The sequence below is a fragment of the Trichechus manatus genome, unplaced genomic scaffold (assembly GCF_000243295.1).
Source record: "Trichechus manatus latirostris isolate Lorelei unplaced genomic scaffold, TriManLat1.0 scaffold00052, whole genome shotgun sequence".
NCBI lineage: Eukaryota > Metazoa > Chordata > Mammalia > Sirenia > Trichechidae > Trichechus > Trichechus manatus.
Genome location: NW_004443988.1, coordinates 1,975,227 through 1,999,059, shown reverse-complemented (window position 1 = coordinate 1,999,059; position 23,833 = coordinate 1,975,227). Strand labels below are relative to the sequence as shown.

At 37.9% G+C, this 23,833-nt stretch overlaps 1 non-coding gene across 1 annotated transcript; it reads left to right on the top strand.

The window, feature by feature from the left end:
* Positions 1 to 19,224: 19,224 nt before the first annotated feature.
* LOC111820819 (U6 spliceosomal RNA) lies at positions 19,225 to 19,326 on the top strand. The gene has a single exon (XR_002824331.1). It is a non-coding gene; the product is annotated as a U6 spliceosomal RNA (small nuclear RNA).
* Positions 19,327 to 23,833: the final 4,507 nt, after the last annotated feature.

Sequence of the window (23,833 nt, the reverse complement as noted above, 5' to 3'; positions counted from 1 at the left end):
ACATCTCACAAACTCTTTTCAATCCTAGGTCCTACACTGCTTTCATGTAGGATCCATCTGCCTTTATTTCCTTTTTCCTGCCTTTACTTCCATTATATCCCCTGGGATTCTTCAGTATTGAATGCATCATCTCTCCCAGACCTTCTACCTTTTACTGTTAATCACTGCAGGAAAATAAAATGAGGAAACACATAACAAATTTGGAGAAATTTCAAAAGCTTAAAAATTGCAGTTACATTCTGAAGTCTGTTCTTATCTTCTTTCTAATATGGTAACTGGCCAAGAGGGGAAGTGTGGCCCAGCATTTGCTTTGAATCCCAACCCAGCCGCTTGCTAACTGAGAGAACTTGGGCAACCTACATAGTCTTTGTGTCCTTGGTTTCATCATCTACAATTAGGGGACCCTGATATCTACCTCTCAGGGTGGTTATGAACATCATATGAGATGACACATGTCCTTTCAGCCCATAGCTCATGACGTTATTAAAGCACGACCATTGCAGTTAACGTTGCTACTGCCTCCATTCTTGCTGTAATAATTGGCAGCCCTGGTAGGTACTGGATGCAGATCTAGCTTCTGTCTCCCAGGGGTGGTGCTAACAAAGAAACAGGTGGTGTCCTGGGAAACTTGGCTCCCTGTCTTCTCCTCCACGGCCCTGTTTTTCAACCAAGGGCAAGAACAAACTGCCTGGAGCTTTACTTGCCTTCTCAGCAAAAACGAGCCAAGGCCATAAAATCCAAGCCAAGAAGAGGGGAGCAGAGGGCAAAACCAAGTCTAATGCAGTTAAGAATAAATGCATGTCGATTTTCTTGAGAAGGCCTCTATAAGGAGCCCAGATATTCATAGTTTAAGGCAAATGAATCACAGGTGAACTGCAAATACAATTTCTTTGTTTGACTAAAAGTTCTTTGGGTAGGATCAAAGTTGCTATAAATACATTTTGCTTATTTATGAAGGTACCTGGGCTCTCTGCTGTAGACTCCAAGAACTCCTGACTCCTGCTGCACTCCTTAATGGCAGGCCTGGAAACTGACCTTGCCATATATCAAAGATAAAACGATGAACTCTTTTTGAATGAATGAATGAGTGAATGAATGAACGTATACATAAATATAAGAAAGGCAAGGACCGAAATGACAGCCAAAAGTGTTTATATCCAGTAATCCCAAATCCACACCTACAGCATTTCCTTAGAAGGACACTATATATGTAAATAGAGCCATCATGTTTAGAATGTCAGGCCTCAGAGGGTTCCTCTGAAGCTTACAAAGGCCACTTCACGTTTCTCCATGAAATTCCAAAACTTGACAGCTTTCTTACTACAAGGATGGTGTGGAATGAAAACTTTAAAAATTATGCTGTTCGAAAAGTAAACAATTTACTGGTCGGAGGAAAAATCCTGAATTTAACTACCTCACAGCTATCAATATGGACCCTATGACACAACAGTGATTTAAAATGTAAACGTGACCTTTAGGCACGCAGATAAGGGACCAACAGTTCTCCTAGCCTAGTTCTGTGGAGGGGAGGCTGAACCTTAGCACCGGCCTGGGCAGAGACATATGCCACTCACCCCTTCACCTCCTGGACGAGGACTTCCACTAAACTCGTTTCGTCCAGTTGATTCCGACTCGTGGCGACCCCATGTGTTGCAGAGTAGAACTGTGCTCCATAGTGCTTTTATGGCCATGATCTTTCAGAAGCAGATCATCAGGCTTTCCTTCTGAGACACCTCTGGGTGGATTCAAACTGCCAACCTTTCAGTTAGTAGCTGAGTGCTTAACCGTTTGCGCCACCCAGGGACTCCGGGGCTAGGATTTAGACTATATAAATTTGCAGGATTATAACTCCACTCCCTCCTTCTTCCTCCCAGGGATGTAAAGGAAGCCCCATAAATGATTGCCTTAAGACACATTTTCATGAAGGAAATGCACTAAATGAAGTCTGGGTTAATAACCAAAGCAGACATTCTTAAAACACTAACATGTGACCACTAGGAGTAAAAGGCTGTCTGTGAGTTATACTGTGCCTTGTGCCTGCTGCATGTCCCTCATTGTGGGTATTAACTGTGTCCAGGTCTTCAGACGTGCAGACAGGCCTTTAAGAACACACTCATGCTCTAGGGCTCAAAGCTTTAAAAGTAGAAACCTCACACATGGAGACGACCAGGCAGCCCCTTGGTGTGCAGCGGCCAACATGCCCCTTCCCAGGCCTGTTAGCCCCTCTCAGCTGTGGGCATCTGTTGCCCCCGGGCCTGGCAGTGAGACCTGGGGTTGGTGCCAGCGCCTGTGGAGCCTGTGCTGTTCAAGGCTCCCCGAGAGGAGCTGGCAGACGTTGGCTGGGGTGGGAGCAGGGCTAGATGACCTCTAAGTTCCCTTCCAATCTCAAGATCCCGTGACAGACTTAGATGACACCGCACTTATACTCTGCAATACCAGGCTCTTGTCCCCTTCTCCACATACAGCTATGGCCCCAAAGGCTTTTTGTGAGTCTTTCCCATTTTTTCAGGAGAATGATTCAAAATGTGTGACATATAGTTGGAAACATGATCCATCAGTTGCTTTTTTTTTTTTCCTTATTGCACCAGAGTATAGTAAAACCTATAAAAGCAGGAACCTGTGTCAGGCAGAAACCTGTCAGAGAAGGAAAACTCCAATATTTTCCACTAATGGAGAGTGATAGACAAGTGGTAAGATGGAAAACTTGCGTGACCTGGAAAAACAAGGCAGTCCCATCGAGTTTGGCTCTCCCAGCTTCACTGAATTACTATAACTATGTGAAAGCACATGACAAAATATGAACCTCTTCACAGACAAAAGTCATAAACACTTCATAACTGCAGCCAAAACACTCAGAAGCTCCGGGTCTGGATAAGCCAAGCTTAATTTTTAGAGGAGAATAGAAGTCATTGAATATGGCCATTGGTGGTTCGGTGGTAGACTTCTCATCTTCCATGCAGGAGACCTGCGTTCAGTTCCCGGCCAATGCACCTCATGCACAGTCACCACCCGTCTGTCACTGGTGGTTTGTGTGTTGCTATGATGCTGAGCAGGTTTCAGAAGAGCTTCCAGACTAAGATGGACTAGAAAGAAAGGCCTGGCTGTCTACTCAGCCAACGAAACCCTATGCAACACAATAGTCAGAGCCACAACAGAGCCACAACCAATCATAGGGATGGTACAGAAGCGGGCAGTGCTTTGTTCTGTTGGCATGAGGCCACCATGAGTCAGGGCTGACTCAACAGCAGCTGACAACAGCAACAAAATTCAATGAAGCAAACTAAGCAAGTTGCCTAAGTACATAAACTCTGTGTAAAATTTAGTTCAATTCAATTCAGTTTTAACAAGTATTTATTGAGTATCTACTTCGTATTGGACGCTGTGCCAGGCTTCTGCTCCATATGAGGGAGGCCTGTTTGTTTTAAGGAATTGGTACTACACAGATGGTTTTCACAGGGATGGGGAAGGAGAGGCAGGGGTATGTCAGAGCAGGGGCACAAAGAGCATTTTTCCATTTAATAATCATAATTATAAAAACAACTAAAAAACTACCATTTACTGAAGGCCAATCATATGCCAGGCCTTATGCTACGCCAAGCATTATGTATGTATATGTAAGTTTGTATATAAAAGGAGCCATGGTATTTCAGTCGTTAAAGTGCTTGGCTGCTAACAAAAAAATCGGTGGTTCCAACCTACCAGCTGCTCTGCAGAAGAAAGATGTGGCAGTCTGCTTCCACAAAGATTTACAGCCTTCGAAACCCTATGGGACAGTTACTCTGTCCTGTAATTTCGCTATGATTCAGAATTTGCCCGGACAGCAGCGGGTTTGGTTTGATGTTAAGTTTGTATACATAATTCCCAGTCCTTACAACAACCCAGCAAAGTAGTTATTCTTACTCCCTATTTTACATATGAGAAAACTAAGTCATAAAGAGGTTAAATAACTTGACCAAGGCCACCCAGCGAGCTAGTAAGTGCTGAGCCAGATTTTGAAAACATAATTGTTTGACTTCAAAGCCAGCAGGCCCTGTATTATACCTGCATTAGCCTACATTTCACGACCTCCATTAAAAAAAAAAAAAAAGTTTGCAGTCAAGATGATTGACTTATGGCAACTTCATGTGTATCAGAGTAGAACTATACTCCACAGGGTATTCAATGGCTGATCTTTAGGAAGTAGAGTGCCAAGCCTTTCTTCTGCAGCACTTTTGGGTGGCCTTGAACAGACAGCCTTACAGTTAGTAGCCAGCGTGTAACCATTTGTACCACCCAGGGACCTAACACTACCATAATGGCCATCTATACCTGGCAGAAGGGATGAGGAAGGGGCCTGTTCTGTGACTGTCAGTGAGAGGGGCTCACCATGGTCTCAGCCTCCCTCCCAGGCCCTCCTGCACTGCCTAAGCAAGCCTTATCTCCTTGTTATTGTTCCAAATGGGCCATATCGGGGATTCAGGCAGGAAGTGGAGAGAGAACTTTTGAACCTGGCTTTACGCTATGGTAAATACTCAAGTAGTCAATATAGGTCAAATATTTTCCAGCCACCTTCATAAAGTCTTTATTTCTTCTGTTTAAGTTAATTTGACAAAAAATGCAACCTCCCTGATCTAGAGTCTACTCAGCTGCTGTAAATGGGCCTTCTACTCTGGAGCCTCATTCCGGTCAGAAGGCAATGTGTGTGTGGAAGTTAGGCTTTGAAATGGTACTTGGCTTGGTTCCCTGAAGTAAGTCACATGCTCTCAGCCCTCCAGTCCCTTGCCTACTGTTGGAGCCAATTCTTCACCAAAGGGGAAGCTCATAGGAAAATAGCAGGTTAGTCCCCGTCAGCAGAGATACATCTTTACCCCCTGTGATGGACTTGCCTGGGCTGGCAGCCACAGGCAAGATATGTTTTATTCGTGAACGTTCTTCTTGTTTCGGCAGATAACGGACTCTAGTCAGGAGACAACACAGTAAACACAGCATAAACATTGGGATGTGCAGCTGGAATGAGTCTGCATATAAATAAGAGTGCTGGGAGCCAGGGAGATGATAAGTCAGGAATGCAGTGGAGATAGGTTATTAAAAGAGGAGCCTGTAAAAGTTTGTACCAAGGCCGAGAGCTTGGAGTATTTTTTGATTAAGGAAGGACCAGAGGCAGCATCCTGCCTCAGCTCTGCTACTGACCAGCTGGGTAACTGGACACCTTGCTTAAAATCCTGCCATTACTCACTTTGTTCAACCATAAGTTAGGATTTTACACAGTTTCTTAAAAAAATGTTTAGGGCTATTGTGAAGAAGTATACATGAAAGCAGTATGAAAAAAGCTGGAAGTGCTGCACAAATGCAAAGTTATATCATTCTTAATTTTTCAAAGTGGCTAGAATTGCTGTTTTACACATCTGGATCCTCTTGTTGGTTGAATATCAGTCACTGTTGTCTTTTGTAACAGAAATCTCTTAGCAATATATCAGGCATTGAAGGAATCGAATGTATTTGACTGCTGTGTAATAGTCAAAATGGAAATCTCCTTTTTGTTAGCTTTATATAAGTCAAGATACAGTAGGGCATGGTGCAATAACAAATCTTGAAATGCCGGTGGCTGAACAATAACCAAAATGAGAATGTTCGTATTTTCTGAGGCAAAGTCCAATGATTCTTAGACATTTCTCCTGTGTCTCTCAAGCAGTGAGTTCTGAGTCCCAGGCTGCTTCCACCCAGTAGCTACATGGTGACTTCTAGCATCACCACAGAAGGAGAAGAGAGGGCTGGGTGATCCCACGTGATGTTTTTAATAGTCAGTCCAGGAAGTGACTCATTGCTTTCACTTGTATTCCATTGTCCAGAACCAAGTTACATGGCCCCAACCCAGCTAGCTACTAGCCAAAAGGTTGGAGGTTCCAGTCCACCCAGAGGTACCTTGGAAGAAAGTCCTGGCGATTTACTTCTGAAAAATCACTCATTGAAAATCCTATGGAGCAGTTCTACTCTGACATGCGGAGGTTGCCATGAGTCAGTCGACTCCACGGCCACTGGTTAGGGAATAGCTAGGGAAACCTTGCGGTCATGGAAGAAACTATAGACTATAATGTTGCCATACTGATCTTGAACTCTGTGGCCAAGATTATGTGTACTTGTATATTTTATTGCGAGCAAAAACATACCCTGAGGGACTAACCAACCATCTGCAGACCTGCTATGTAGGTCCATTGTGATTTTAATTCTGGAAACTGATGTGGCTGCTCCCATTTATTCAGGTAACACTTAAGTAATTTGACCATATTTCCAGGCTAATTGCTGCTATGCCATCTTAACAGCTATGATATAATCGGGATAGTATTACCTTTTAGCTTTCTATTGCTAAGGCTAATAGCTTTTGTTAGGCATTTTACTATTGATTAGAACCCTTTATTAAAAGCTTAGAATCATTGCATGAAAAGAAAAAAAAACTTGTTAAATGCAATCATATATATCTTATAGCCTACCTTCTGGCATTTTCATAGTCTGAATTCATCATTAATTGCTGACATTAGTTACTGCCTTCACCTTCTCTCAATTTTTAAATTATTCGTTGGTAACTTTTGGAGTTACAGAAGATATCTTAGCATTGAGATTCCAAGGCTACATTTTATGACTTAGAGATCTACATATGAATAGAATGGACATCTATAGAAAACACTTGTTGTCTTAAAATAGTAGTCTGCATTTAATTAATTTTTAATACCTCTTCCAGATGGCCAACTGTTTTCATCAGTGTTTGGAGCTTTCCAGCAGTAAGATGCTGCTGTGTAATGGTTATCCTTTTATTATGTCTTCAATAATACAGTCTTCCCTGAGAATGAGTCTATCCTTTCTCAGTTAGTAAGCTTGATGATTTGAATTCACCAACCCCAAACTCTATTTGCCTGCTGCCTGTCAGCAGCTGAACAAATATCGATAAATGTTAAAACCGTAAATAATAACTGAATAAACCTGAATGATGGGTAGGATTTAAGCAATGAGTGTAGTCAACCATTATATTTATTTAATAGTTTTAGGTGTGGATCTGCTAATGCGTCTTTGTCCACGAGATCAGATAAGAAATTCCCACTTTCTTACACAAATTGGTGACGTCATTTCTTTCCAAACTCTGCAGAAGAAGGCAAATGCAGACTACATTTAAATTGACTGATCTATTCCCTAGTTTCCCTAGGCCTTTGAAATTAATCATCCATATATCCTTTTTGCATTTCAATAAGTTTTCCTGTAGAGGAAAAAAAAAAAAGAAAAAGAAAAAGATAGTAATGCTATATATATAAATTTTTCCATCATCTTTAACAGGAATTCCATGACCCCTGAGCAATGACTCCTCCTGTTCTCCTCCCTCCCTGTCTTAGTTATCTAATGCTGCTGTAACAGAAATACCACAAGGGGTAGCTTTAACAAACAGAAATTTATTTTCTCACAGTTTAGGAGGCTAGAAGTCTGAATTCAGGTCATCGGCTCTAGGGGAAGTTTTTCTCTCTCTGTTGGCTTGGAGGAAAGTTCTTGTCTCGTTGAGCTTCTGTTCCTAGGTGATCTTCATGTGGCTTGATGTCTCTTTTCTCCCATCTCTACTTTTTGCTTGCTTATTTTATTTCTTTTATATCCCAGAAGAGATTGACTCAAGACATAGCCTACACTAATCCTATCTCATTAACATAACAAAGACAACCCACTCCCAAATAGGATTATAACTACAGGCATAGAGGTTAGGATTTATAATATATAATTTTCTGGGACATAATTCAATCCATGACACTCTGTGACCTGGTAACCACTACTAAACTTTGTTCTCTGTACATTTGCCTATTCTAGATATTTCATATAAGTGGAATAATACAATATCTATCCTTTGTGATTGACTTATTCCATTCAGCATAATGTTTTCAAGGTTCATCCATGTTGTAACATGTATCAGGACTTCATTTCTCTTTATGGCTGAGTAATATTCAATTATATATACCACATTTTGTTTACCCACTCATTTGCTGGTGGACATTTAGGTAGTTTCCACCTTTTGGTTATTGTGATGAGTCCTGCAATGAACACTGACGTACACATATCTGTTTGTATTCCTTCTTTCTAGTCTTTTGGGTATATATCTAGGAGTGGAATTGTTGGATCATATGGTAATTCTGTTTATCTTTGTGAGAGAACACCAAACTGTTTTCCACAGTGGCTGCACTATTTTACAATTCCACCAGCAATGGGTAAGGTTGCAATTTCACCACATCTTTACCAACACTTGTTGTTTTCTGTTTTTCTGACCATAGTCATCCTCATGGGGGTGAAATGGTATCTCACTGAGGTTTTGATTCACATTTCCCTCCTGGTGAATGAGGAGTCCCTGGGTGGCACAAATGGTTAAGCAAACGGTTATGCACTAGACTACTAGCTAATAACGTGGTTGTTCGAACCCACCCAGAGGCTCATTGGGAGACAGGCCTGGCAATCTGCTTCTGAATAAGTAGGATTGGCTCAATTGCAACTAACAACAACAACAATGGTAAATGAAGTTGAACATCTTTTTTTAAATTTTTTTGTTGTATTTTAGATGAAGGTTTACAGAACGAATAGTTTCTCATTAAACAGTACACATATTGTTTTATGACATTGGTTAACAGCCCCATGACATGTCAACACTCTCCCTTCTCAACCTTGGATTCCCTTGAAGTTGAACATCTTTTCATGTACTTGTTGACTATTTGTATTTCTTCTTTGGTGAAATGTCTACTCAAGTCGTTTGTCCTTTTTGTGATTGAGTTGTCTTTTTGTTGTAAAGAATTTTAATATACTCTAATAGCGGAAGTTATGATGCTTCAAAGGTATTGTAGAAATATTTGGAAAATATAGTAAAATTTTTAGAAACACAAGGCATTCTGGGTAACACGTGTTGAGGTAAGACAAAAGGAATACTTTACAAAATCTCATATAACAAGAGCTATCTTTTCTTTCTAACTACTGTTTGCTGCAAGCATATGGTCTTGTAAGCATTGCTAAGTAGTTCCATATGCTATTTCATTAATATTTGCAAAAATCTTTTCAGTAACACATTGTTGTCCTCATTTGACAGATGAGGGGAGAAAGTCTGACAAAGGTTAAGTACCTTGCTCAAAGTCACACGATTAGTAAGTACAGAAGCTGAGATTCATACTCAGGTCTTGGCTCTATCCTCACCTCTTGGTTTTTTGTTTTGTTTTTTTTAATTGAAGGGTTTATGTAGTGCCAGTTAAAGAGAATACTTCTTTCTTCATGTTCTTCACGACTTCCAAAAGCCAGTATTGATTAGGTAAAAGAAGATGCTCAAGCTTTTCTTTCATAGATGTCCATTACATGTTCATATTTCATATATTACCTACTAATCAACTTTTAAATAATTAAATCAACTTTATGGGGGTTATGGATTGACTAGTGCCCACGAAAAATTAGTTGTAAATCCTAATCCCTATACCTGTGGTTATAGTCCCATTTGAGAATGGGTTTTCTTTGTTATGTTCATGAGGCAGTATTAGTGTAGGGTGCTCTTGGAGTCAATCTCTTATTGAGATATGAAAGGAGCAATTAAGCAAGCAGAGATGTGGGAAGATAGATGGCATGCCACATGAAGCTCATCAAGAAGCCAAGGCTGAAAAGAGACAAGGACCTTCCTCCAGAGCCAACAGAGAGAAAAAGGCTTCCTCTACAGCTGGCACACAGAATTAGGACTTCTAGCCTCCTAAACTGTGAGAAAATAGATTTCTGTTTGTTAAAGCCACCCACTTGTGGTATTTCTGTTATAGCAGTACTAGATAATTAAGACAATGAGACATTATCTACATACATTTAAATGAACTCATCTTAAGCGTACAATTTAGTGAGTTTAGACAGATATATACAACCATGTAAATGAGAAGCATGATAAAGATAGAGATTTCCATTACCCTAGAAAGTTTCTTCCCATGAGTTTGAGGTAAAATCTCTCCCATCATACTCCTGGCTCCAGGCTACCAGTTATGTCTTTCTGTCACTATAGATTAGATCCGCATGTTGTAGAAGTTCATATAAATGGAATCATACAGTATGTATTCTTTGATACTTCCTTTTTTTCTTTTCTTTCTCAGAATACTGTTTTGGAGACATATCCTTTTTTTTTTTTTATGGCTGGGCAGTAGACCACTGCATGGATATCACACAATTTGTTTGCTCATTTATCTGTTGATGGATACTGCCAGGGTTTCCAGTTTGAAGCTATGAATAAAGCTACTATAAACATTCGTAAGTCTTTTTGTGAATATATGTTTTCACTTTTCTTCGGTAAATATTGTAAATATCTAGGAATGAAATTAATAGTTAATTTCGGAAGGGAATGAAAGTTAATATGAGAAATTAATGGTTTATCAAAATTGTATACTTCTACAAGCAATTTTTGAGTGTTCTAGTTGCTCCATATCCTGGCAACACATATTCTTGTCTTTTTTTGTTTGTTTAATTTTTTTTTAATTTTAATTTTTTATCATTCTAGTGTGTGCAGTAGTTTTAATTTCCCTAATGACTAATTACTTTGAGCAACTTTGCAGGAATTTTTTTTTTTTGATGTTCCTGTTCTGTTCAAATACTTTGCATATACATATATATATGTATGCATACATGTATCTGACAATATACATGTATTTGACAAATAACTTGTATCTGGAATATATATATTACTGTTACAACTTAATAATATGAAGGCAAACAACCCAATTTGTGTGTGTGTGTATATATATATAAATATATATATATAATATCTATATATTATGGATACAAGTCATTTGCCAGGTACATGTATTACAGATGTTATTCTGGACTATCATTCTTATATTAGCGTTTTTTTCAAGAACAAAAGATTTTAATTTTAATGAAGTCCAGCTTATCAGTTTTTTTTCTTTTATGGTTTGCATTTTTTCTGTCCTATCTAAGAAATCTTCGCCTATCTCAATGTTATGAAGATATTCTCCTATGCTTTCTTCTAAAGTTTTAGAATTTTGGACTTTACATTTAAGTCTATGTTCATTTCATGTTATTTTTTGTGTCTAGTGTGAGGTTATAGGGTTTATTTATTTATTTATTTCCGTATGGATATCCAGTTATTCTGACATCTTTTGTTGAAAAGACTATCTTTTCCTCATTGAATTACTGGGCCCCTGAAAAATCAATTGACTATATGTGGATACGTCTAATTTTAGACTTTGAATACTTTTCCTTACATCTCTTTGTCTCTTCTTAGGTCGTATAATGACTTTATGGTAAGTCTTGAAATCAGATTATGTAATTCTTCTAGCTTTTTTCTTCTTTTCAAAATTGTTTTATGCATTTTTTTTTTTTTTTTTTTTGGTATTTCCATATAGATTTGGGAATCAGATCACTTCTTCAAAAATAATCCTGCTGACAATTTTATTGGGATTTTTGTAGAAGCTTTAGAGTTGAATCAGTTTGGGGGGAATTAACATTTTGAGTCTTTCAATTAGTGAACTTATAATACTTATCCATTTATTTTTGTCTTCTTTAATTTTTATTAGCAATGTTATATAGTTTTAAGCGAACAGAAACTTGCTCATATTTTGTTAATTTTTTTCCTAAACATTTAATTTTAATGCTATTTTAAATGGTGTTTTTTAAATTGAATTTTTAATTGTTTGTTTTTACTGTGCAATTGATTTTTGCATATTGACCTTGCTTCCTGAGCCTGTTAAAGTATTAGTTCTAGTAGTTTTTATACGGATGCATTAGGATTTCCTATGTATGTATACTACTTGGATCCACAATCAATGCTCATGAAAGCAGCATTTCATTGGGCAAATCTGCTGCGAAAGACCTCTTTAAAAGTGTTAAAAAGCAAAGACGTCACTCTGAGGACTAAGGTGTGCCTGACTCAAGCCATGGAGTTTTCAGTTGCCTCATAGGCATGCAAAAACTGAACAATGAATAAGGAAGACCAAAGAAGAATTTGTGCCTTTGAACTCTGGAGTTGGTGAAGAATATTGAATATACCATGGACTGTCAAAAGAACAAATAAATCTGTCTTGAAAGAAGTACAGCCAGAATTTTCCTTAGAAGCGAGAATGGTGAGACTTTGTGTCACATACTTCGGACATGTTATCAGGAGGGACCAGTCCCTGGAGAAGGATATCATGCCTGGCAGAGTAGAAGGTCAGCAAAAAAGAGGAAGACCCTCAAGGAGGTGGATTGACACAGTGGCTGCAACAATGGGCTTAAGCATAACAATGATTACGAGGATGGCACAGGACCGGGCAGTGTTTCATTCTGTTGTATGCAGTGTTGCTATGAGTCCAAATCAACTTGATGGCACCTAATAGCAACAATGTATATGTATGTCATATGTGAATAATGACAGCTTTTAATATTTTCTTTCAATCTGTATACAACTTATTTCTTTTTCTAGCTTTATTCTAGTACAATGCTGAATAGTAGTGGTGAGTGCAACCATCCTTACCTTGTTTTTGTTCCTCATGGGAAAGAATCTAGCTTTTACCATTACGTTAGCTATAGGTTGTTTGTAGATACTTTTTATCGTATTGAAGAAGGGAATGAGCACTGAATTTTCTCAAATGCTTTTGCTACATCTCTTGATAGGATCATATGGCTTTCCTCCCTTTTTTTCTTAATATGCTAAACTGCATTTATTGCTTTTGGAATGTTATACCCACCTCCCAATGCAGGAATAAACCTCAGTTCGTCATGATGTATTATTCCTCTTCTATACTGCTTCTTATATATAACACATTTGATACGACAATTTCTTGTTAAGGATTTTTGCTTCTATGTCCATGAGGGATATTGGACTGCGATTATGTTTTGTTACATCTTTGTTTAGTTTTAGAATCAGGATAATGTCAACCTCAAAAAAAAAAAAAAGAAATGATTGCAAAATATTCTCATCTCTTCATTTTCTGAAAGAGCTTGGTGTAAAATTGATATTATTTCATTCTATTTGATAGACTTCACCAGTAAAGACTTCTTTGCCTGGAGTTTTCTTTACAAGAAGGTTTTTATTTACAAATTCAATTTTTAAATAGATCTACTACTATTCATATTTTTCATTTCTTTTTGTGCCATTTTGATAATTGGTGCTTTTCAATGAATTTGCCCATTTCATCTATGTTGTTGTATTTATGGCAATATAGTTATTTATAGTGTTCTCTTATTATCTTTTTAATGCCTATCAGATAGTGAAGTCTCATCTTTCATTCCTGAATTGGTAATTTGTGTATGCTGTTGTTAATCAATTTTACTGAAGTTTTCATAGTTGCAGTTAATATTTTTACTAATCTTGCTTTATCTTATTTTTTTAATTTAAATTTTTTAATTTAATTTGCTATTTTGGTCAAGTTGGTTGAGATTATTGTTTAAATCTTCTATATCTTTACTTACTTTTTATTTATTCCTTCATTTACTGAGTCAAGAGTATGAAGTTTTCAAGTATAGCTATACATTTTTCTATTTTTCCTTTTGTTCTGTTAGTTTCTGTATAGGAAGCCCTGTTATTAGATATTTACACATTTATTATATGTTATGATTATTATATGTTCTTGATGAATTGATCAAGATTTTCTTGATTAGTGTTAGCATAGTATATATTTGTCCACAGTTTTACTTTTAACCTATCCTATTCTTTATACTTAAAATGAGTTTTTGTAGACAGAGCATAATTCGGTCTTGCTTGGTTATCTAGACTGGAAATCTCTGTCTTTTAATATGAGTGTTCATTTATATTTAATGTAAGTATCACTGTGGTTGGTTAATATCTATCATTTTTTTCTTTGTCCCATAGTTTTTTTCCTCTCTTTTTCTCCCTTCTTTTGGATTAATTTATTTTTTTTAATATTATAGTTTCTCCCCACTTTTGGTTTATTATCTATATTTCTTTGTTTTACTATTTTTAATGGTTGCTCTACAGCAGTGGTTCACAAAGTGTGATCTGTAGATCAGCAGTGTTAGCATTTTCTAGCCTCTTATAAGAAATTTAAATTCACAGCCCCATCCCCAGACCTACTGAATCAAAATTCTGGGGTACAACACAGCAATCTGGTTCAAGAAGTCCTCTAGGTGATCATGATATACGTAAAGTTTGAGAACCACTCCTCTAGCATTTTCAATGTGCATATTTAATAATTCAGAGTCTACCTTCGAATAATATTATACCACTTTGCTTATAACAACCCTTTGCCATTAAGTCAATTCCGATTCACAGCGACCCTGTAGGGCAGAGTAGAACTCCCCGATAGGGTTTCCAAGGAGCAGTTGGTGGATTTGAACAGCCAATGTTGAGTGGTGCTGTGTTTAAGAGCTTGGGCTGCTAACCAAAGGTCAGCAGGTCAAATCCACTAACTGCTCTTTGGAAAACCTATAGGGCAGTTCTACTCTGCCCTATAGGGTTGCTATGAGTCAGAATGGACTTGACTGCAGTGGGTTTGGTTTGGAATTGGCTTTGCCTATAATAAAAAATCTTACAACAGTTTACTTACACTTGTTCCCTCCCATCACTGGTAAAATTGCTGCCATAGATTTTATTCCTATAGGAATTATAAATCCCACAATACGTTTCATTTTTGCTTTAAACAGTTAATTGAAAAAATGAGAAAACGTCTTTATATGATCATTTTTGATGGTCTTCTTTCCTTATGTCAAGGTTAGCCTCAAGAACTTTCTTTAATATCTCTTGTAGTATAGTTTTCTATCAGCAACAGATAGCTTCTGTTAGTCTGAATACATCTTTATGTCACTTTTATTTTTAAAAGTATTTTCACTGAATACACATATAATTCTAGGTTGTTTTTTTTTTTTTTTTGTTCTTTCAGTACTTTAAGGATGCTATTTCGTTTTCTTTTGGCTTGCATTGTTTCTGACATGATATCTAGTATATTTGTATTTTTAGGTTTGTTTGTATATCTTGTACTGGAATCATCTTAATATTTTCGCCGTATCATTAGTTTGTAGCAATTAATTTATGATGTGCTTTGTTATGGTTTACTTTGTGTTTATAATGCTTGAATTTCATTGAGCATCTTGGCTCTGTAGGTTGATAGTTTTAAGCAAATTTGGACAATTTTTGCATAGTATTTCTTCAAATATTTTTTCTGTCCCCACCATTTTTCTTTTACTCCCATTCTCCTTGACTCATATTATACATAAATTATACATATATTATAAAATGAGAAAAACCCTCAGTGAGATGGATTGACATAATGGCCTCAACAATAGACTCAAACATACCATCAGTCATGAAGATGGCACAGGACTGGGCAACATTTCTTTCCGTTATACATAAGGTCATCATGAGTTGCTAAAGACTAATGGCATAAATAAATTAGAATATTTGATACTGTCCCACATCACTGAAGTTTTGTTGTTCTTTTTTTTTCCTGTCCCTTTTTCTCTCTGTGCCTATATTTATGTACTATTCCTATGTCTTCATCATTGCTGATCTTTTCTTATTCAATGTCTAATATGCTATAAAACCCATCCAGTGAATTTTTCATTTAAGGTATTGTATTTTTCAACTGTAGAATGGCTTTTTATATATAAATATGCATATATATCTTCCATTTCTCTCCTCCTTATGTTTATATTGCTCCATAAATCCTTAAATATATTTATCTTCTCTGTCATATCTGGGTATGTTTCCATTAATTAATTTTTCTTTTGGTTTCAGGTCACGTATTTTTGCTTCTTCATGAGTCCAGTGGTTTTTGATTGGGTGCTTGAGATTGTGCTTAGAACGTTGTTGAATTTATAGATTTTGTTGTCTTTCTTTAAACAGTGTTAAATTTTGTTTTGGCAAGCCATTTAGTTACTCACATATTACCTTGATCCTTTCAAAGTATTTTTAAAAGATTTTTTATGTTTTTAATTTTTTTTAAGGTCAATATCTTAGGCCGGGTTCTCTAGAGAAGCAAAATCAGTAAAGCTTATAAATATATATAGAGAGAGATTTATATCAAGGAAACAGCTCACACAATCATAGAAGCTAGAATGTCCCTAGTCCATGGATCAGGGTAGAGGTCTCTCCCAATTCAAGCAGCCATAGAAGATGGCAAACCCAAGGTCAGCAGGTCAGAGAGAAGGGCTCCCGCTCACAGGTAAGCTGCTAGCTCAAGTCCCAAGAATCAGAGTTGAGACAACAAGAGGTAGCTGCTGGGTCTGGAACAAGCCAAAAACCTTGGTGAGGTGAGCAGGAAAGAAGTAGCTGGCAGATGGTGGAGAGATGAAGGCTGAGAGAGTAGTGAGCAGCTACAGGCCCCGCCACGGCTGGTACCACTCAGCAGATTCCATCATGGGGGTGATCACATATCAAATTCCAACACAGAAGTGGTCATAACATTATAACAACTGCCAAAACACTGAGAATCATGGCCTACAAGTTGACATACAATGTTAACCATCACAATCAGTTTTAGAATAACCTTTACCCTAGGACGAATTTAGCTTTATTCCTGTGTTGTGGTTTTTTTAAGGTCTCTACTAAGTGATCTGAATACTCAATGATATCTCTTAACCCTGAATTGTTGGAACTTGAATATCTCCCAGTCCTATGAAGCTTTAGGAATTATTCAGTTTACAGATATCCAGTCGTTTCTCTTTGCTAGACTTCATGGAGTATCGCTCTATGCATGCATGGCTTGATATTTAGCAAAAGGCTCAAGGGGACTCCTATGCAGACTTCTGGAGCTTTTTCTCTGCAAATTTTCCACCTCTATGCCACTTTGCCCTGCAAATTCTGGCTGCCTCAGCCTTTCCAAACTCTGATCTTTAGCTACCCAACTCTACAAAATCATCACACTCTGCCTGGGTTCTCCCTCCTTGACATGTAGTCCATAAAGTGCCTCTAGGAAGAAAACAGGGCAATCATAGAACTCACTATTCTGTTGCTTTCTCTATATTATCACAATCCTGGGCTTCCTGTTGTCCAATTACATGTATATGTTGTTTCATATTATTCAGTTTTCTAGTTGTTTATACCCATTACCCATTACCGTCGAGTTGATTCTGACTCACAGTGACCTTATAGGACAGAGTAGAACTGCTGCACCATAGGTTTTCCAAAGCTGTAATATTTACAGAAGCAAACTGCTACATCTTTCTCCCACGAAGCGACTGGTGGGTTTGAGCCACGGACCTTTCAGTTAGCAACCGAACACTTAACCACTGCACCACCAAGTTTCCTCTAGTTGCTTGTGGAGGAGAGAAAGTCCAATACCAAACCAAATCAAACCCATTGCTGTCGAGTTGCTTCTGACTCATAGCAACCCTATAGGACAAAGTAAAACTGCCCCATAGGGTTTCCAAGGAGTGGCTGATGGATTCGAACAGCCTACTTTTTTGTTAACAGCCAAACACTTAACCACTGTGCCATCATGACCTGGAACAATACCTTCATTATGGCCAGTGGTGAAAGTCCCCCATTGAATAACTTTTGAAATTTGTTTAGATTTGAACAAAGAAGCGTTAATTTGTTTAATATAGAAAGAACTCTACTAGGTTCCTCAAAGTCTACTAGGATTCTCTAAGTCCCCCTTTTCATACAGAAACTAGTACTTTGAAAAGTCCTTCAACTTAATATCTGGCTATCTGGTTTCAGTAGCTTCTATCTCAATGTATCATAAAAATGTATGCTAACTCCCATTAGTTTGTATTTTAAGCCATAAATTTACATGACATTGTAATACAGTACATGTCTGTGTGTTTATTAGATAGGATAAACTAGGCTTATATTACGGGGAAAAAATGCCCTAAATCCAGTGGCTTATATTCCAAGTTTAGTTCTCACTCAAGCAAAATTTGTTAGAGGTCAGAAGAACCCACAGGGGCTGCGGTTCATGCACTGATTCAGTGATCCAGGCTGCTAGATCTTGGTAGTTCTGCAAACTCCATATGTGGTTTCCATGACCAGTGCTAAATGGTGAGCTAGGATGTATTGAAGGGTTTTTCCTTATCTCAGTTTAGAAGTGAAACATGTCATTTCCACTCAGCCTTTGGCAGAGATAGTCACTTGGCTTGGTCCAGGTCCAGTGGAGCTAGGCAATGCAGTCTCTGGTGTTCTCAGTAAGGGGGAACTCAATATTGATGATGACTAATGATGTCTACCACAGTGCACATCTGTCCCTTGAAACTATGCCTCTCTCCACTACTGAATAGGGCAACCCAGACCATATTACGTATCTGTAATCCCTCCAACTGCTCAAAGGGCTTGCATACCCATTATCTTAATATGCCTCTAAATCAATCTATGAGCTATTCAGGGAAGGTGTTATTTTTTATTTCCATTTTCCATTTAGGGAGCTGAGTTACATTGGGGTTAGGCCATTTTCTCAGTGATCATCTTGTTTTTTCCTGTAATGTCCTAGCGTTAAAACATAAAACCCTATTCCCTGACGATATGCTTTCCAGGGAAGTGCCGTACTTGTAGGAGGAATTTAATAAATGCTTCCATGGATCACATTTCCCACCCAGAAGCCTGGGTTCTCCACTCTGTGCCCTCATCTAATGGCTGTGGTCCTTTTGCTTCTCACCCAAGTGCATGGCGTGGCAATGTCCTGGAGGGGACTCTAGCCTCAGAGGGAAATGCCTTTTTTCTCCAGTTCTCAATGAAGGCAAGAGGAAGTACAAAAGAGGAAAATAGTAGACACTGTGCCCAAGGTGGCAGTTTTCCAGGGGATGGTAACAATTACAGCTGATGACTGAAGTTTTTCCAAGGCTAGATTCTTTTAGAAAAAAAGGTTAGTCTAAAACACGAATGCCATCCTTTCAATGGGTCCATGGCATGGCACCATCATATCCAAAGCTATGTTAGGAGCCTCAAGAGCTAAGCAGTGCCCCACCCACCCCCAATATCCCAAACAGTGCTGTCCAAGGCAGACCTTCAGACTACGGAATCCAGTTTTCAGCAGGCCAGGAAGTTGACATGTTATGGTGTTTAGGCCAAATGAATAATAAGACCTATTTGCAAACAATATAGAAAAGCTGAATTGAGTTAATTTAGCTTTATTGAGCTGAAACACTGAATTAAAAAGCAATTTAAATGGCTTACTCTTTTAGAAAAAAATCAATGGCTTAAAATTAATTTTATTTTTTAAACTCACTGTTAACTCAGTAAAGCCTTTTGGGCTTTTTAAGCTAATTGTCTCTGAACTCATTTTAAATTCAAGAGTCTTTATACTTTTGATAATATTTTAAACACTACCCTCACTACAGCAGTTCATATTATAAACTTAGAAAGATATAGAAAAGCTAACAAGGCCCCAGTGCAAGGATGATACCCATATTTTTGAACCATTCCTTATTACTTTTATATAACAGTAGGGGTTATATTATCTCATTTTGTTTAAGAAAACCATATATATGTATATGTCTATATGTATAGAGTAAAAATTTATATATTCATGATAAATTTGAAAAACTCTACATTAAAATGTTGACAGTCATTATCTCTAGGAGATAAACAATGTGAGGCTTTCTATAATTTTTACAATTTTATTTTAACTTGATTACTTACGGCAGTTTGTTTTATTTTTATAATTAATAAAAAAAATTCCATTTTGAAAGCAAGTAATATAAAATATTTTAAAACCTTGAATCAAACTAATTTGTCTGAATGCAGTCAAGTCTATTTGGCCTTTGTGTGAACTAGGCTTCAGGTGCCTTCTTAGCACTTGCTAATTCTGGTCCCAGGAGGATCTAGATGCAGTCATTTGTGTTATCTCAGATTCAAGTAAACTAGCAAAGTCAACTGAAGTTGACTTAAAAGACTGAGTGATTCCCAGACCAAAGTTAGAAAGCCAGGCCTGGAAACACCAATTAAGGCTTTGGAGATACCTATGAGAGCTGGAACTCGACCAAATGCCTTCTTTTTCCAGGTCTTGCAAGTTTTCTGCCTTTGACAAGGTGCAGGCTGACCACTTTTCTATTGCTCATTTCTGTGGAAAATATTTGAATTTTCCTTCTCTGACAGGTTTCCACCTCACACAGTTTCCGGCTTTTGCAGGTTTTGAGCAGTGTTATTCGTATTGCTACAGTAATGGAAGGATTCCTTGGGTGGTGTACATGGTTAAGTGTTGGACTATTAACTGAAAGGTTGTTGGTTTAAATTCACCCAGAGGTGCCTTGGTGATCTGCTTCTGAAAGATGACAGCCTGGAAACCCTATGGAGCAGCTCTTCTGCACACATGGGGTGGCCATGAGTTGGAATTGACTTGATGGCAATTAACAACAACAGAATAATGTTAGAGTCCTTGGCTGGTGTAAACAGTTAATGTGCTCTACCGCTAACCAATATGTTGAAGGTTCGAGTATACCCAGAGGCACCTCAGAAGACAGGCCTGACGATCTACTTCTGGAACATCAGTCATTGGAAACCCTATGGAGCACAGTTCTACTCTGACACACATGGGGTCACCATCAGTCAAAATCAACTCGATGGCAAGTGGTTGATTAGACTAATGCTACGAAAGCAGAAGGAGCAATATATGGAGAGTTAACAAAAGAGGATTACATGAGTACTGATTTGGCCATGGGTATATAGTGTTTCCTGGGAGTAGATGACTGAGCATCCACTGCTAATGTGCTGTCACCCAGCAGGTATATTCCTTGAGTTGAGATAAGCTTAATTCCACTGGTCATAAATGCCTTTCAACCGATTCCCTTTGCTCTGAATTTAGGATTACAAATCACTTTCTATTTTATATCTAACTGAAAAAAGAAATACTGGCTCTCTGTAGAAAAGGTGGAACTGCACTGTTGTTGTTAGGTGCCATCAAGTCGATTCTGACCCTATGTACAACGGAATGAAACACTTCCCGGTCCTGCACCATGCTTGTAATCGTTATGCTTGCAGCCACTGTGTCAATCCATCTCATGGAGGGTCTTCCTCTTCTTCGATGACCCCCTGTATTACCAAGCATGATGTCCTTTTCCAGGAACTGATCCCTCCTGATAACATGTCCAAAGTATGTGAGATGTACAAATCACAAAAATACAAACACTGAAACGTAACTGATAATATTTTGGTATTATACTTCTATATGTAAATACATGTGAATTATATTTTTATACCTACATGGCATAGTGGTTAAGAGCTCAGCTGCTAACCAAAAGGTGAGCAGTTCGAATCCATCAGCTGCTCCTTGGAAACCCTAGGGGACAGTTCTACTTTGTCCTACAAGGTCACTATGAGTTGGAATTGACTTGACGGCAATGGGTACACGGGATTAAAGCATATATACTCGGAGTTACTTATGCTTCTATGTAACAATATATTATGACCATTTTCCATGCCATTAGTCTTCAGCAACAATAACATTTTAGAAAATTTGATACTAGTCTGTAAGTATGTAAATATTTATTCTTCATTTTTAAAATTTTAATAGAAACACATGTTCACTGGGAACAATACAGAGGTTGCTTAAAGTAAAAGTATTCTTTTCTCAGTCACTTTACACTTGTTTTCTCTAGATGAAAACATTTTTAAAACTTTAATGTACATTTTTTTTGACCTTTTACTATTTATGTACAAATTCAAACAATACAAAAGTATACAATCGAAAGAAAAAGTTTACCTTGTCTCTTCCCTGTTCCATTCTTCTTTAAAAAAAAAAAAAAAACTTTAGATTTTTAATTCTTCTATTGGTTATAGGGTTGCCATGAGTGGGAATTGACTCGATGGCAATGAGTTGTTTTTGTTTTTTTTTTGTTATTGGTAACCTAGATAGAATTCACCAACTTAAAATAGCATTTGTTGATTTGTTTATATATGAGAAATTTATGTTACATGTATACACATATATATGTGTATATATGTACTTATATATGTGTGTATATCTATCTGTATATGTGTATATATGTGTGTGTGCATATATATATATAACTGGACCCATAAACATAGAATTACACAGCCTGTTTCTGTTGCAGCTCTTGCTCCTTTGCCTTTCTCCCTTAGGCCTAGGGCCAGTAACAGATTAGGGAAATGAATTCAATTTCTGTTGCATGACATCTGCACATATGTACCCAAATTCTAGCTCATTTAATGACCTAACTCTTTCTCTTAGAGCAGACATAGACTTTAGGCTCACAGACAGTTAACTGTGCATCCCAATTTAGAGAAAACCACCACAAAAAGGAAAAGGCAGGGATGGGAAAGTGTGGTCAAGGTTCCTGATTTATCTTCTTCCACTGTCTTCAATTCATTTAGGACTCGGGCCTGGCTTCTTATAGTCTATGGGCACAAAGCCCATGAAGGCTTTAAGGCTATGACTAAAGACGGTATTTATCTCTTCTTTGGACACATTCATGAGCAAGAAGAAAGATGACATCAGAAGATCTGTCACCAGATACTCTTCAATATTCCAAAAATTAATAACTATTTCCAAAGGGGAAGCGTTTCCAAGCAAAGAGCTGGGATTTTCTGGAAGCAGTTTTTCAAAGATGCATTATCTCAACGGGGCTCATCTGTCAGCCTCAGATCACACAGGGTGACAGACCTTTTAGACAGATGGAGTTTCCAAGACTATTGCTAGTTCCGGGCAAGAAGGCAGGGAGGATTTGAGGAAATAGCAACTGCTGTGACTGAGAAAGACCTGTCTTGCTCACCCTTTGCCATTTAAAAATAATTCTCATGTCTGCACAGCATTTTTCAAATCAACCTCAAATTCATCCTTGGGGGCATTATGTATGATTTACACATCAGTCAGATCTAACTCACCCATTCTTTAGCCAATAAAAGCAAGATTAAGACATTTATAGGTTATGCTGCTTGTTTAGTTAATCAACAATGCTTCCTTATAGTGCCCAACTACCATTACTGAATATTTTGATCAAAGATTCTATAGAAGAATCCTAATCAAAAGGGGGAAAATGCAGGCTGGACAGAATTTCAATTTCTCATGGGCTCCAGACTTCCTGAAGCTATGAAGATTGAATGAACCCCTGTGTGTGGCAGGGTTGTTTCCTTTCACCATACTTATTCAATCTGTATGCTGAGCAAATGATCCAAGAAGCTGGACTATATGAAGAAGAACATGGCATCAAGATCGGAAGAAGACTCAATAACAACCCACCATATGCAGAGACATAACCTTGCTTGCTGGAAGCAAAGAGAACTTGAAGCACTTACTGATGAAGATCAAAGACAATAGCCTTCAGTACGGATTGCATCTCAACATAAAGAAAACAAAAACCCTCACAACTGGACCAATAAGCAACATCATGATAAATGGAGAAAATTATTGAAATTGCCAAAATTTCATTTCATTTGGTTCCACAATCAATGCCCATGGAAGCAGCAGTCAAGAAATCAAACAACATATTGCATTAGGCAAATCTGCTGCAAGAGATCTCTTTGAAGTGTTGAAAATCAAAGATGTTAGTTTGAGGACTAAGATGACTGTCTTAGTTATCTAGTGCTGCTACAACAGAAATACCACAAGCTGATGGCTTTAACAAAGAGAAATTTATTTCTTCACAGTAAAGTAGGCTAAAAGTCCAAATTCAGGGCCTCAGCTCCAGGGAAAGCCTTTCTCTCTCTGTTGGCCTTCTTCTCATCTGTGTTCCCCTGGACTAGGAGCTTCTCTGCCCAGGGACCCCAGGTCCAAAGGACACGCTCTTCTCCCACCACTGCTTTCTTGGTGATATGAGGTCCCCCCGTCTCTCTGCTCACTTCTCTCTTTCATATCTCAAGAGATTGCCTCAGGACACAATCCAATCTTGTAGAATGAGTCCTGTCTTACTAAGACAACTGCCACCCATCCTCCCTCATTAACATCATAGAGGTAAGATTTACAACATATACGAAAATCATGCA